This window comes from Adiantum capillus-veneris, chromosome 22 (genome assembly GCF_014529385.1).
Source record: "Adiantum capillus-veneris isolate H3 chromosome 22, ASM1452938v2, whole genome shotgun sequence".
NCBI classification, from domain to species: Eukaryota; Viridiplantae; Streptophyta; class Polypodiopsida; order Polypodiales; family Pteridaceae; genus Adiantum; species Adiantum capillus-veneris.
In genome coordinates, this window is record NC_140952.1 from 108,522,115 (window position 1) to 108,538,411 (window position 16,297).

Below are 16,297 nucleotides of genomic sequence, written 5' to 3' on the forward strand. Positions count from 1 at the left end.
GGCGCTCTCTCCCCAGGCAGTAATGGCTTCTGACGCTTGAGGGGCTCTCACAGCAAGGGGCGGCTCTGCTCTTTCACTTCGGACGCTGAGAAAGCGTGCAAACCAACCTATAAATACTAAGGTGAGGGCACTCCTTAGCCCTCACTTAGCTTGAGATTCAGTTTTTTGTTGTGGTTAATCCCGCTCTGTGTCATTACTACTTGAACTTCCTAAAGCTATGGAGCTTGCAGCTCAAACTCCTCAGGTACTATGGTTTACCTTAACTCTCTTTTGCCTTCGTTATGACTTACTATCAGAGACCGACTAGTTTTTTTGGGATTGACTGGCTCCTCTTGAGCCAGGAAATGAAAAGAAATAGAGGTAATACCATGGCATATACTGAGTATTAATGGGTGTTCTGCTGCTTTGTGTGGAAGAAAGTAACTAGGAACTGTCGAACTCATTAAACTACATATAAACATAGGAAAGGATGTTTCCTTTCTTGATCTCAATAAATTGATACTTAATCATTGCTTTATTCAATTAGGACTAGAGATTAAACAACAGATTAAAGGCATCCCAATGGGCTACTCCTGTTCACCTCTTTGTTGTAACTTATACTTAGCTTTCTTTGAAATATCATTTATTAGAAGATTGTCTACACTTAAATGCTTTCAGTATATAGAGGCCTTTAAACTTTCTTTTAGATTTATTGATGATTTAGCCTTTATTAACAACAATTTTATCTCTCTGTTTATTGACCCATCCCAACCGTGTGTTCCCTCTAATGATTTTTGGATCTATCCTTTACATATCATTCAACTCAAACCTACTTCATTGATAGTTAGTGATGTAACACTTTAGACAACCTACTTCATTGATAGTTAGTGATGTAACACTTTAGACAACCTTTCTTTGTTACTTTGGGAATAGGACAATTACTTTGGGCGACTTTTATGTGGTGGTTTGCTCTACAGCTTCTTGATCATGAGGATATAGTGCTTTCTTTGGCTTGTTAAGGCGCACGTGCACACACACACACACACACACACACACACACACACACACACACACACACACACACACACACAACGACACTTGATGTTCTGTCTTCCTTTGTCCCAATCCACCCCTTGCACCCTCGTGACCTCCTCTCAATTATACACACTTGTATCCTACTGGAATAGTGTCATACCGTGATAAGGGCAGAATCTGCACATTTCATGCGATACAAATAGGACGTAGCTTGACCCAAATCTCCAAGAGCTAAAAATATCTTCAATTTGGCGTCTCGAGTCTTAACCAACATACCACTTTAGGATGTTTTGATGTTTGAATAGCATGCAAATACAGAGAGTTTTGATCTTTAATTTGGTTTGTCCCTATGGCCATGATGTTTATTTAAGTTTATGCAAGATAAGTGCTTGTCATAAGAATGTATAATAATATCATAATTTGGACATACTGCTTGCTAAGTGATATTTAAAGTTGGTAATGACATGGTATCATTGGCATATAGATACCAAAATGTGTCACTATGATAACTTGATTGTGGTTTATTGATTCTGAAAAATCCTCAAGTGAGGTTTGAGAGAGATGTGGTTAGTTTGAAATGGTCCATTTTTTAAACAAAACTCTGGCTGATTTTTCACAGAAGTTTCTCTCTTTTATCATAGAGATCATTTTGAAAATGGTCCTATAGACATGTACTTCTATCTTTGTATGCAAGAACTCACTTTTGATAAAGATAAGTATATAGTGGTGAATTCACAAAAGTACTTTTCGATGCTATCCCTTCTTGGTGGATAAATGCATAATTTTTGAAATAAATGTTTACTTTGAAATTAATTCAATGAATGTTAAAAGAGCCTTAATCCTCAAGTGGGGGTCTCTGATAAGATGGCAGTAGACTGGACTTTTGAGAATTGATCCAATTTACAAAGGAGATGCTATCCGATTTTTTATAGAATTAATTGATGTAGACATTACCATAAACAAATGGCTCATTTTGTAAACTTAATATTAGATCTTTGTTATGGTGTTAGTTTTTATTGTAATTTTTGACACCAATAACAAGGGGAGGGAGTCGTTGACACCTGTCTTCCCAAGTAATACGAGTTCTGACATGCTTGTGTCTCTTGAATGGTGACAGGTAAGAGGTTCCTTCGTGTTTGGTATGCAAGCCCGATAATGGTGTCTAGCATGCTGTGGGAAACTCCCTTATAGCATGAAGGTGTAAGAGTCAGAAGTTTGCATGGCCTTTTTTGGCTTTATATACATTGTAGGGGTTTAGAAAGTATTGTCAATAAAAAAGAGAAGCGTGGTGTTTTTTCTTGCTCTACCGAATCTCTCTCTCTCTCTCTCTCTCTCTCTCTCTCTCTCTCTCTCTCTCTCTCTCTCTCTCTCTTCTCATCTGCTGCACCACAACATCTCACCATGCCTCCATAGCCTTGCAACTCCATCACATGGTATCAGAGCCCTACCCAACCTCGGCTCTCGACTCAGCAACACAGGAGCAGCCACCTATGCCGAGAGAAGGGAGGAAATCGAGCTGCACCTGTAATCAGCATCAATGGTTTTGCCTTGGCCTAAGCAACATTTTTTGACACTTCAACTGCTCTTGAATCGGCTTGTACAGCCCGCCTTGAGCACGTCTGTTTCTTCGACCTATCGCCTGCACCATTGCTGGTGTTACAGAGCTTTTTTTGGATTGATTTTCACAATAAAATCAAGTGTCCACCTAGTTTTTGGTCCAAACTCCCTAAGCTAGTGGGCATTTTCACCCTTGGGTACATTTTGACTCCACAATCAGTGATCGGACAGGAAATTGATAATTTCTTGAAGGTTTAAACTGAGAATTTTTCGACCAGTGGCAGTAACATCAACCTGTTTTGACAGACTTGGCTCCGAACCTTAGAATATCACCACCTTGCAAAACATTACAAGCTTCTAAAGCCTTCAACATGGTGTTGAAAGTCGACAAATATAATGGATCCGGTTTCCACACTTGGTAGATCAAGGTAAAAGGCTATTTGATGCAAAAAAACCTATGTAACGTGGTCAAGCCTCTCGCACGCGACGAAGCAGGCACTACAGCTGCAGTAACTCGAGCCCTCTCTGTCGAGCAACAAAGGAAAGACGAACAAGCTTTTGGTATCATTCTAACTTCCTTAGATGACGACTTTATTCATTATTTGGATGATATTGATTCTTCAAGTGTTGCCTAGATAGAGTTGGAGAAGCTTTTCAGTGCCAAAGCTAAGTATTCCAAAATGAGTTTAAAAATGGAATTATATTCTCTTCGCATGCATGAAGATGAAAACATTGCAGCTTTAGCTAATAGATTGAAGAGCATCAAAACACAACTAGTTTATGTTGAAGCCCCTATGCCAGATGAAGGTCTGATAACCATTTTTTTTGAATAATCTATCCGAAGAATTTTGCCAAATTGTCACTATTTTAAAGGAGAAGGATCCTCTGCCTTCTTTAGATGGTATTGTTAACTCATTGTAGGAAGAAGAGAAACGAGTACCACGAATCATCTCTTTCGTACCAACTGCATATGTAGCCCGTGGTTGCACTTCAATTGCCAATTCCACCAGCTCTACTACCAGCACTAGACCTTGTGCTATATGTGGATGCAGCAATCATCAAACCAAGGATCGTTTCAGCAAAAATCCTTGCACCCATTGTGAAAAGACTAATCATCTGTAGGAAAAATGCTTTAAGAAGAACAAGCAACACATCAATATGGTTGAAGGTGATGAAGATGATGCAGCACCAATGCTTTTCGTAGAAAGTGATGTCCTGTAGTTTGTTTTTCTTTAGTCTGTCTTTATGTTTTCCTTTATGTCAGTTATTTCTCAATAATTGTATGGGTTATAGACACTGCCATATAAGTATAATGGTAAGACCACCCTTTTAATGTTTGGTTGAGTTCTGGTATGTCTCACACTAATAGTTGTTTGAGGGAAGTACACACACAAACCTATGCTATTGTCAAGGGGGGGACTTCCACTCATGGTTTCAGGTGAATGAACTCTACCATGGTCTGTTTCAAGTCCATTGTCAATGATTTGGGCTTGAGGGGGGGATTGTTGGGTATGCAAGCCCGATAATGGTGTCTGTCTAGCCTGCTGTGGGAAACTCCCTTATAGCATGCAAGTGTAAGAGTCAGTTGCAAGTCAAGTTTGCATGGCCTTTTTTGGATTTATATACATTGTCAGAATTTAGAAAGTATTATCAATCAAAAAGAGAAGCATGGTGTTTTTTCTTGCTCTATCTCTCTCTCTCTCTCTCTCTCTCTCTCTCTCTCTCTCTCTCTCTCTCTCTCTCTCTCTCGTCTGCTACACCACAGCATCTCGCCATGCCTCCATAGCCCTGCAAACCCCATATCTTCCTTAGCATTACAACAGGAACTACTTCGATAGCAAGAGATCTTCATCCATTACTTGGTTTTATTTTTTATGATTAAAATATAATACTTGTAAATTCTCCTTGGAAAATTGTATATTCACTATGTACATTTTCCTGTATTTGCTCGGTTCTATCTCTCTATGGTTAATATGTAATCTTTGTAAACTCTTCTAGCTGCTAGCTATACTCTCCTGTAAAATTTGAGTTATCTTTAAGTATATATTTTTTCTTCGGTGTCTATAGTTTGTGAAATCAAACTATTGTTAGATATTCGATCATAAACACACACACACCCTTGTTTCTAGCTAGTCTTTGGTCGGGGGCTAGCACCATACAATGGACCTAGAACCGTCATATGCCCTTACTTGACCTACTTAATCCAAAGGGATGGGTTGGGGCCAACGCTCCTAATCCAGTCAAGTGCCTATTGAATGTTTCTTTTCATTATATACAAAAACTGGTTACATGTCTGTCTTACAAAGACAGATAATCTTTACCTTCTTAAACCTTTACCTAATCCAAAAGGATGTACTTTGGATGGTTTAGGTAGCTACCTGTGCTATAAGCTATATGATATTATATTATATTGAATGCGTATATACAAGGTGGGTTTATCAAACTCTGGTCTAGAAGCAAATTTCATCATTGATAGAGTTTTGAGGATATCAGTTTTATATTTTGCATTTTTGCAGGATAATTGAACGATGTCAACATACAAAGACTTGAAAGTATCTGCTCCATCATGGTGCAATTTGGCTATAGTAAACAATAGTAAGAGATTCTCTTTTATTCGATACTCTGCTTAGTGAGCCTTATGACATATTATGCCTATATATAAGCCGTATGTGCACCACTTTACCATATCGTAATCTTTTTTACATAAGAAGTTTTTGATCAAAAATTCTCCATATTAAGTTACATGTACACTCACACATTACATGACAATTTTTGCTCCACAATTTTAAAACTTGGTTGGGGGTAGGGTTCCACATGTGGGCCCTACCTCTCACCATGTGGACCTACCCCTAGGGTTGGGGGTGGGACACACACACACACACACACACACACACACACACACACACACACACACACACACACACACACACACACACACACACACTTTATAGACTAGAGAATCACTCTTCTCTCCCTTAGCCAACTATAGCTAAGCCTTTTCCACCTTAATTGTGACGGAAATCTATGACAAACACGGCCTATGATCCTTGTCCCACTCAAGGACACATTAAGCTATGCATTTCTGCCTCCCTTCCCCAAGAATTTAATGCCATGTTTTGTGATGATCATGTACTCTAATGTGATGATCATGTACTCTAATTTTCCGACAACTCTTCAAAATTTGATCCTTGTCCCACTAAAGGATGCATCAAATTATGTCTCGTGTCTTGAGTTGAGCAGGGTTCATAGCTCATATCTTGACAGAGTCCCTCATCTTATAGGTCTCAATGATAACTAGTGGGAATTATCCATATTTGAACTACTTTCGATCCCCTTCTCTCTCCCTACACAGATGCATGACCGATATAGCGAATAATAACAATGATTATCATGATTGAGTAGAGAAAACATCTCCATCTACTCAACACATGGATGCTGCTCAATAAATAGGAGCCTTCACATACTTGCGATGAACATCATAGAGCATAGACATCATTTACTCGGGATATTTTTGAAAAGATTGATCCCCAAGGGGTTGCTTAAATACATATATTTGGTTTTATCAACTTTTTAACCAAATAATGATATCGAGTAATGTGGATAATTCCTGCCAATTGGAAGTGGAGGTACATGCACATGGCACAATTGGGTTAGGTTGGTGTTTATGAGAAAATGCATAATTAGGTATGATCAAATTTAGTCTTATACACCTTGTCCGGGTTTGTTTCCCTCTTGTATTATCACTATATATGCATGCATGTTGGTGGATATTATTGCTTCCCTCCTCACCCTCAATAAACAGATATTTTGATTTCTGGCAAATGCACTTTCTGTCGCTTACTAGCTACGCCCTATTCTTCTACCCAATTGAAATGCAGATAAGTGGTAGGCCATCCTCATACAAGGGCCATCGCTCATGCATTATCCTTTACCTCGTTGATCACATTGGCGAAGAATAAAACCACACAAACTGTCCGCAGATACCTCAACCTCTTTTGCTCGCATTATGGTTGTCATATCCTATGAATGTCTCATGCAAACAGGGATTGGAGTATTCCTCCACCCTTATGCCTCCTCCAATATTCGGAGAATCTTCTACACTCTGTTGTCAAGCATGACAACAATACATGGAAGCAGCCTTCTCACTTCTTCTGTTTCTCAGTGCATACAACAAATCATCTTGGCAAGCAAGGTTGAATCCTCTGCAATATTTGGTGTGGAGTATCTTTGGGCTCTTGCTGTATACGTTCTGACACACATAACCTACTTCATCAATCATGAAAAACATCATCATCTTGGTAGGTGCATGTGCACCTACTCAGTCTGGCGAAAAGTACATACTTGGTTGGTTTTTTGAAATACATTTTGACAGATGTTCTTAATCTACTGAATATAATCTAAGATAACTCTTAACAATGAGATTGTTACTTTGGGAATAGGACAATTACTTTGGACGACTTTTATGTGGAGGTTTGCTGTATAGCTTCTTGATCATGAGGATATAGTGCTTTAACTTGGGGGTACTCCCGAGCTTACTTAGCCGTTGGGGCTTTAGTAAAACCCACCACCTATTGGCACTACCATTGGTCGTAGCATGTGAGTACATGAGTGCATTAACCTCGGGTGAAACACGGTCATGAATACTCCTGGTTGCCTCTTCATTGTGCCTTGCAGGCGGCCTCGCCATCTCTCTTGGTAATTTCCCGACGCTTGGGTAACTGCACGATATGCACCTTTGATACACTGCCTTTTCGGATGCTACATAGGCATTACGTTCTTGAATATATTGGCGTAACTATGGCCTCATGAGGAAATTCCTACAATGATCGCCTGTGTATATTCTCATGTGAAGATTGCTCACTGTGTAACATTTTAACCTTTTTCTAGATACGGCAAAGGCTTCCTGACTACCAGGGTTGGCCGAAAGGATGGTTAAGGAAGGCTAAACTTACATAAAATGGTAAAGTGCTGATAACATGATGGGCCTAAAAACTTTGCCAAACCTTAAAACAAACATTAAACTAGCCGATGTCTTGACTATATCTGTCTAAAGATATTTCTTATTTTTTGCTGCACTAACTTGTGCTTTCACTAAAAAAGATGAACCGTGACCAAATACGGGGGGGGTTTTGACACATGGATTAGAAGGGGTAATGGCCTTCTAATAAAAATGATGTAAAAATCTTCTATAAAGGAAATTTTTTTGTGACATTGACTATGGACTAAGCTTGTACAAAGTTAATTTGAAAAAAAAAAGATCGACATGGATAACAACTGGTATAGTCCATTTGATACCTGTAAAACACATCCAAGGCTAACATATCTGTTGTCTTGTTTGGATGGATGCAGGTAAGGAATCTATCTTGTCTTGGAAGGTTTTCTTTGGCTTTGGTTAGTTGTCCTATTCTAGATCACACATTTACTTAGTACTTGGGAAGTTCTTCCGTCACTTTGTATACTGAATGAGGCTTCATTCTTACAGACATTGTACAAAGTTAATTCTAAGACTGAGTTACTTTTGTACTTATGATTTCATTTCTTCCAAATCCAGCTATCTTTTGAATGTAAAAAGTTCAATTATGTCATATTATTTATGGTAAAACAGCTACACACACGCGCGCGCGCACACACATACTTGATGTTCTATCTTCCTTTGTCCCAATCCACCCCTTGCACCCCCTCTTGCCCTTCTCTCAATTATACGCACTCGTATCCTACTGCAAGAGTGCCATACCATGATAAGGGCAGGATCTGCACATTTCATGCGATACAAATAGGACGGAGCTTGACCAAAATCTCCAAGAGCTGAAAATATCTTCGATTTGGCATCTTGAGTCTTAAGCAACATACCACTTTGGGCTGTTTTGGTGCTTGAAAAACATGCATATCCTGATAGGTTTGTTCTTTAATTTGGTTGCCCCTATGCCATGATGTTTATTTAAGTTTATGCAAGATAAGTGCTTGTCATAAGAATGCATAATAATATCATAATTTGGACATACTGCTTGCTTTATGATATGGAAAGTTGGTAATGGCATGGTATCATTGGCATATAGATACCAAACTGTGCCACTATGATAACTTGATTGTGGTTTATTGATTCTGCAAAATCCTCAGGTGAGGTATCTCTCAAAGAGAGACGTGGTTAGTTTGAAAATGGTCCGTTTTTTAAATAGAACTCTGGCTAATTTTTTACAGAAGTTCCTCTCTTTTATCACATAGAGATCATTTTGAAAATGGTCCTATAGACATGTACTTCTATCTTTGTATGCAAGAACTCACTTTTGATAAAGATAAGTATATAGTGGTGAATTCACAATTGTAAAGTACTTTTCGATGCTATCCCTTCTTGATGGATAAATGCATAATTTTTGAAATAAATGTTTACTTTGAAATTAGTTCAATGAATGTTAAAAGTGCCTTAACCCTCAAGTGGGGATCTCGGATGAGATGGCAGTAGACTGGACTTTTGAGAATTGATACAATTTACAAAGGAGATGCTGTCCGATTTTTTCTAGAATTGAATGATGTAGACATTACCATAAATAAATGGCTCATTCTGTAAATTTAATATTAGATCTTTGTTATGGTGTTAGTTTTTGTTGTAATTTTTGATACCAATAACAAGGGGAGGGGGTCGCTGGCGTCTTCCCAAGTAATACCGGTTCTGACAGGCTTGTGTTTCTTGGATGGTGACAGGTAAATGGTTCCTTCCTTGGATTACTGCAGGAACTACTTCGATAGCAAGAGATCTTCATCCATTACTTGGTTTTATTTTTTATGATTAAAATATAATCCTTGTAAATTATCCTTGGAAAATTGTGTATTCACTATGTACATTTTCATGTAATTGCTCGGTTCTATCTCTCTATGATTAATATGCAATCTTTGTAAACTCTTCTTCGATAATTGTTTATATGCTAGTTGTACTCTCTTGTAAATTTGAGTTATCTTTAAGTATATATTTTTTATTTTGTGTCTAGTCCCATTGTATGGTTCAATAGTTTGTGAAATGAAACTATTTTTAGATATTTGATCATAAACACACACACACACACACACACACACACACACACACACACACACCTTTGTTTCTAGCTAGCCTTTGGTTGGGCTAGCACCCTATAATGGACCTAGAACCGTCATATGTCCTTACTTGACCTACCTAATCCAAAGGGATGGGTTTGGACCACCGCCTTTAATCCGTTCAAGTGCAATGAAACTATTTTTAGATATTTGATCATACACACACACACACACACACACACACACACACACACCTTTGTTTCTAGCTAGCCTTTGGTTGGGCTAGCACCCTATAATAGACCTAGAACCGTCATATGTCCTTACTTGACCTACCTAATCCAAAGGGATGGGTTTGGACCACCGCCTTTAATCCGTTCAAGTGCATATTGAATGTTTCTTTTCATTATATACAAAAACTGGTTACATGACTGTCTTACAAAGACAAATAATCTTAACCTTCTTAAACCTTTACCTAATCCAAAAGGATGTACTTTGGCTGGTGTAGATAGCTACCTGTGCTATAAGCTATATGATATTACATTATAATGAATACGTATATACAAGGTGGGTTTATCAAACTTTGGTCTAGAAGCAAATTTCATCGTTGATAGAGTTTTGAGGATATCAGTTTTATATTTTGCAGTTTTGCAGGATAATTGAACGGTGTCAACATACAAAGACTTGAAAGTATCTACTCCATCATGGCGCAATTTGGCTATAGTAAACAATAGTAAGCGATTCTGTTTTACTTGATACTCTGCTTAGTGAGCCTTATGACATATTATGCCTATATATAAGCCCTATGTGCACCACTTTACCATATGATAATCTTTTTTACATAAGAAGTTTTTGATCAACAATTCTTCATTTTAAGTTACATGTACACTCACACATTACATGATAGTTTTTGCTCCACAATTTTAAAACTTGGTTGGGGGTAGGGTTCCACATGGTGGGCCCTACCTCCCACCATGTGGACCTACCCCTACGGTTGGGGGTGGGCCACACACACACACACACACACACACACACACACACACACACACACACACACACACACACACACACTTTATAAACTAGAGAATCACTCTACTTGCCCTTAGCCAACTATAGCTAAGCCTTTTCCACCTTCCTTTTGAAGAAAATCTATGACAAACACGGCCTATGATCCTTGTCCCACTCAAGGACACATTAAGCTATGCATTTTTGCTCCCTTCCCCAAGAATTTTATGCCATGTTTTGTGATCATGTACTCTAATTTGCCGACAACTCTTTAAACCCTGATCCTTGTCCCACTAAAGGATGCATCAAATTATGTCGTGTCTTGAGTTGAGCAGAGTTCATAGCTCATATCTTGACACAGTCCCTCATCTTATTGGTCTCAGTGATAACTAATGGGAATTATCCGTATTTGAACTACTTTCAAGCCCCTTCTCTCTCTCGACACACATGCACGATTGATATATCGAATAATAACAATGATTATCATGATTGAGTAGTGGAAATATCTCTATCTATTCAACACATGGATGCTACTCAATACACAGGAGCCTTCACATACCTGTAATGAACATCATAGAGCATAGAGATCATTTACTCGGGATATTTTTGAAAATATTGATCCACATGAGGTTGCTTAAATACATATATGCAAGGGTTGGTTTTATCAAATTTTTAACCAAATAATGACATCGAGTAATCTGGAAAACTCCTGCTAGTTGGGGAAGTGGAGGTATATGCACATGGCACACTTGGGTTAGGTTGGTGTTTATGAGCAAATGCATAATCTGGTATGATCAACTTTAGTCTTATAAACCTTGTCCGGGTTTGTTTCCCTCTTGTATTATCACTATACATGCATGCATGTTGGTGGATATTATTGCTTCCCTCCTCACCCTCAATAGACAGATATTGTGATTTCTGGCAAATGCACTTTCTGTCGCTTACGAGCTACGCCCTATTCCTCTACCCGATTGAAATGCAGATAAGTGGTAGGCCATCCTCATACAAGGGCCATCGCTCATGTGCATTATCCTTTACCTCATTGATCACATCGGCGGAGAACAAAACCACACAAACTATCCGCAGATACCTCAACCTCTCTTGCTTGCATCCTGGCTTGCCATATCCTATGAATGTCTCGTGCAAACATGGATTGGAGTATTTCTCCACCCTTATGCCTCCTCCAGTACTTGGAGCATCTTCTACACTGTTGTCGAGCATGACAACAATACATGGAAGCAGCCTTCTCACTTCTTCTGTTTCTCAGTGCATACAACAAATCATCGTGGCAAGAAAGGTTGAATCCCCTGTAGTATCTGGTGTGGAGTATCTTTGGACACACAACACCTACTTCATCAATGATGAAAAACAACATCATCGAGGTAGGTGCATCTGCAACTACTCAGTCTGACAAAAAGTATATATTCGGTTGGGTTTTTGTAATACATTTTGATAGATGTTCTTAATATGCTAAATAGAATCTAAGATATCTCTTAATGATAAGATTGTTACTCTGGGAATATGACAGTTACTGCTGAATAGAATCTAAGATAACTCTTAATGATGAGATTGTTAATGTTCTTAATATGCTGAATAGAATCTAAGATAACTCTTAATGATGAGATTGTTACTTTGGGAATAGGACAATTACTTTGGGTGACTTTTATGTGGTGGTTTGCTGTACAGCGTATTGATCATGAGGATATAGTGCTTTGTTAGGCCTTGCTAAGGCGCGCGTGCACGTGTGCACACACACACACACACACACACACACACACACACACACACACACACACACACACACACACACACACACACACACACACTTGATGTTCTGTCTTCCTTTGTCCCAATCCACCCCTTGCACCCTCATGCCCTCCTCTCAATTATATGCACTCGTATTCTATTGTAATAGTGTCATACTGTGATAAGGGCAAAATGTGCACATTTCATGCGATACAAATAGGATGGAGGTTGACCAAATCTCCAAGAGCTGAAAATATCTTTGATTTGGCAGATCGAGTCTTCACCAACATACCACTTTAGGCTGTTTTGGTGCTTGAACAACATACATATATTGAGAGGTTTGATCTTCAATTTGGTTGCTCCAATGGCCATGATGTTTATATAAGTTTATGCAAGATAAGTGCTTGTTTTAAGAATGCAAAATAATATCATAATTTGGACATACTGCTTGCTTTATGATATGGAAAGTTGGTACTGGTAAATGGTATCATTGGCATATATATACAAAACTATGCCACTATGATAACTTGATTGTGGTTATTGATTCTGCAAAATCCTCAGGTGAGGTATCTCTCAAAGAGAGATGTGGTTAGTTTGAAAATGGTCCATTTTTTAAACAGAACTCTAGCTGATTTTTTACAGAAGTTCCTCTCTTTTATCACATAGAGATCATTTTGAAAATGGTCTTATAGACATGTACTTCTATCTTTGTATGCAGGAACTCACTTTTGATGAAGGTAAGTATATAGTGGTGAATTCACAATTGTAAAGTACTTTTTGATGCTATCCCTTCTTGGTGGATAAATGCATAATTTTTGAAATAAATGTTTACTTTAAAATTAGTTCAATGAATGTTAAAAGAGCCTTAATCCTCAAGTGGGGGTCTCGGAAGAGATGGCAGTAGACTGTTTTGAGAATTGATACAATTTACAAAGGAGATGCTGTCCTTTGATACAATTTACAAAGGAGATGTTGTAGGATTTTTTTCTACAAAGTATATAGTGGTGAATTCACAATTGTAAAGTACTTTTTGATGCTATCCCTTCTAATGCATAATTTTTGAAATAAATGTTTACTATAAAATTAGTTCAATGAATGTTAAAAGAGCCTTAATCCTCAAGTGGGGGTCTCAGAAGAGATGGCAGTAGACTGTTTTGAGAATTGATACAATTTACAAAGGAGAGCTGTCCGATTTTTTCTAGAATTGAATGATGTAGACATTACCATAAATAAATGGCTCATTCTGTAAACTTAATATTAGATCTTTGTTATGGTGTTAGTTTTTGTTGTAATTTTTGATACCAATAACAAGGGGAGGGGGTCGCTGACACTTGTCTTCCCAAGTTATACCAGTTCTGACAGGCTTGTGTTTTTTGGATGGTAATAGGTAAGAGGTTCCTTCCTTGGGATTACAGCAGGAACTACTTCAATAGCATGAGATCTTCATCCATTACTTGGTTTTATTTTTTATGATTAAAATATAATCCTTGTAAATTCTCCTTGGAAAATTGTATATTCACTATGTACATTTTCATGTATTTGCTCGGTTCTATCTCTCTGTGATTAATATGTAATCTTTGTAAACTCTTCTTTGATAATTGTTTATATGCTAGATGTACTCTTGTAAAATTTGAGTTATCTTTAAGTATATATTTTTTATTTGGTGTCTAGTCCCATTATATGGTTCAATAGTTTGTGAAATCAGACTATTGTTAGATATTCGATCTTGTACACACACACACACACACACACACACACACACACACACACACACACACACACACACACACACACACACCTCTGTTTCTAGCTAGCCTTTGGTCGGGATAGCATCATACAATGGACCTAGAATCGTCATGTGCCCTTACTTGACCTACCTAATCCAAAGGGATGGGTTTGGGCCAACGCTCTTAATCCGGTCAAGTGCCTATTGAATGTTTTTTTTCATTATATACAAAAACTGGTTACATGACTGTCTTACAAAGACATATAATCTTAACCTTCTTAAATCTTTAGTATATAGTGTTGAATTCACAATTGTAAAGTACTTTTTGATGCTATCCCATCTTGGTGAATAAATGCATAATTTTTGAAATGAATGTTTACTTTGAAATTAGCTCAATGAATGTTAAAAGAGCCTTAATAATCATGTGGGGGTCTCGGATAAGATGGCAGTAGACTGGACTTTTGAGAATTGATACAATTTACAAAGGACATGCTGTCCAATTTTTTCTAGAATTGAATGATGTAAACGTCACCATAAATAAATGGCCCATTCTATAAACTTAATATTAGATCTTTGTTATGGTATTAGTTTTTGTTGTAATTTTTGACACCAATAACAAGGGGAGGGAGTCGTTGACACCTGTCTTCCCAAGTCATACCAGTTCTGACAGGCTTGTGTTTCTTGGATGATAATAGATAAGAGGTTCCTTCCTTGAGGTTACAACAGGAACTACTTCGATAGCATGAGATCTTCATCCATTACTTGGTTTTATTTTTTATGATTAAAAGATAATCCTTGTAAATTCTCCTTGGAAAATTGTATATTCACTATGTAAATTTTCATGTATTTGCTCGGTTCTATCTCTCCATGATAAGTATGTAATCTTTGTGAACTCTTCTTCGATAATTGTTTATATATATGCTAGTTGTACTCTTGTAAAATTTGAGTTATCTTTAAGTATATATTTTTTATTTGGTGTCTAGTCCCATTATGTATGGTTCAATAGTTTGTGAAATCAAACTATTGTTAGATATGCGATCTTGTACACGCACACACCTCTTTTTCTAGCTAGCCTTTGGTCGGGCTAGCATCATACAATGGACCTAGAACCGTCATATGCCGTTACTTGACCTACCCAATCCAAAGGGATGGGTTTGGGCCAAAGCTCCTAATCCGGTCAAGTGCCTATTGAATGTTTCTTTTCATTATATACAAAAACTCGTTAAATGACTATCTTACAAAGACAGATAATCGTAACCTTCTTAAATCTTTAGTATATAGTGGTGAATTCACAATTGTAAAGTACTTTTCAATGCTATCCCTTCTTGGTGGATAAATGCATAATTTTTGAAATAAATGTCTACTTTGAAATTAGCTTAATGAATGTTAAAAGAGCCTTAATCCTCAAGTGGGGGTCTCGATTGGACTTTTGAGAATTGATACAATTTACAAAGGACATGCTATCCAATTTTTTCTAGAATTAAATGATGTAAACATTACCATAAATAAATGGCCCAATATGTAAACTTAATATAAGATCTTTGTTATGGTGTTAGTTTTTGTTGTAATTTTTGACACCAATAACAAGGGGAGGGGGTCGTTGACAACTGTCTTCCCAAGTAATACCAATTTTGACAGGCTTGTGTTTCTTGGATGGTGAAAGGTAAGAGGTTCCTTCCTTGGGATTACTGCAGGAACTACTTCGATAGCAGGAGATCTTTATCCATTACTTGGTTTTATTTTTTATGAATTAAATATAATCCTTGTAAATTCTCCTTGGAAAATTATATATTCACTATGCATGTATTTGCTCGGTTCTATCTCTCTGTGATTAATATGTAATCTTTGTAAACTCTTCGTCGAGAATTGTTTGTATGCTAGCTTTACTCTTGTAAAATTTGAGTTATCTTTAAGTATATATTTTTTATTCGATGTTTAGTCCCATTATATGGTTCAATAATTTGTGAAATCAAACTATTGTTAGATATTCGATCTTGTACACACACACACACACACACACACACACACACACACACACACACACACACACACACACACACACCTATGTTTCTAGCTAGCCTTTGATCGGCAGGCAAGCATCATACAATGGACCTAGAACCGTCATATGCCCTTACTTGACCTACCTAATCCAAAGGGATGGGTTTGGGCCAACACTCCTAATCTGGTCAAGTGCCTATTGAACGTTTCTTCATTATATACAAAAAC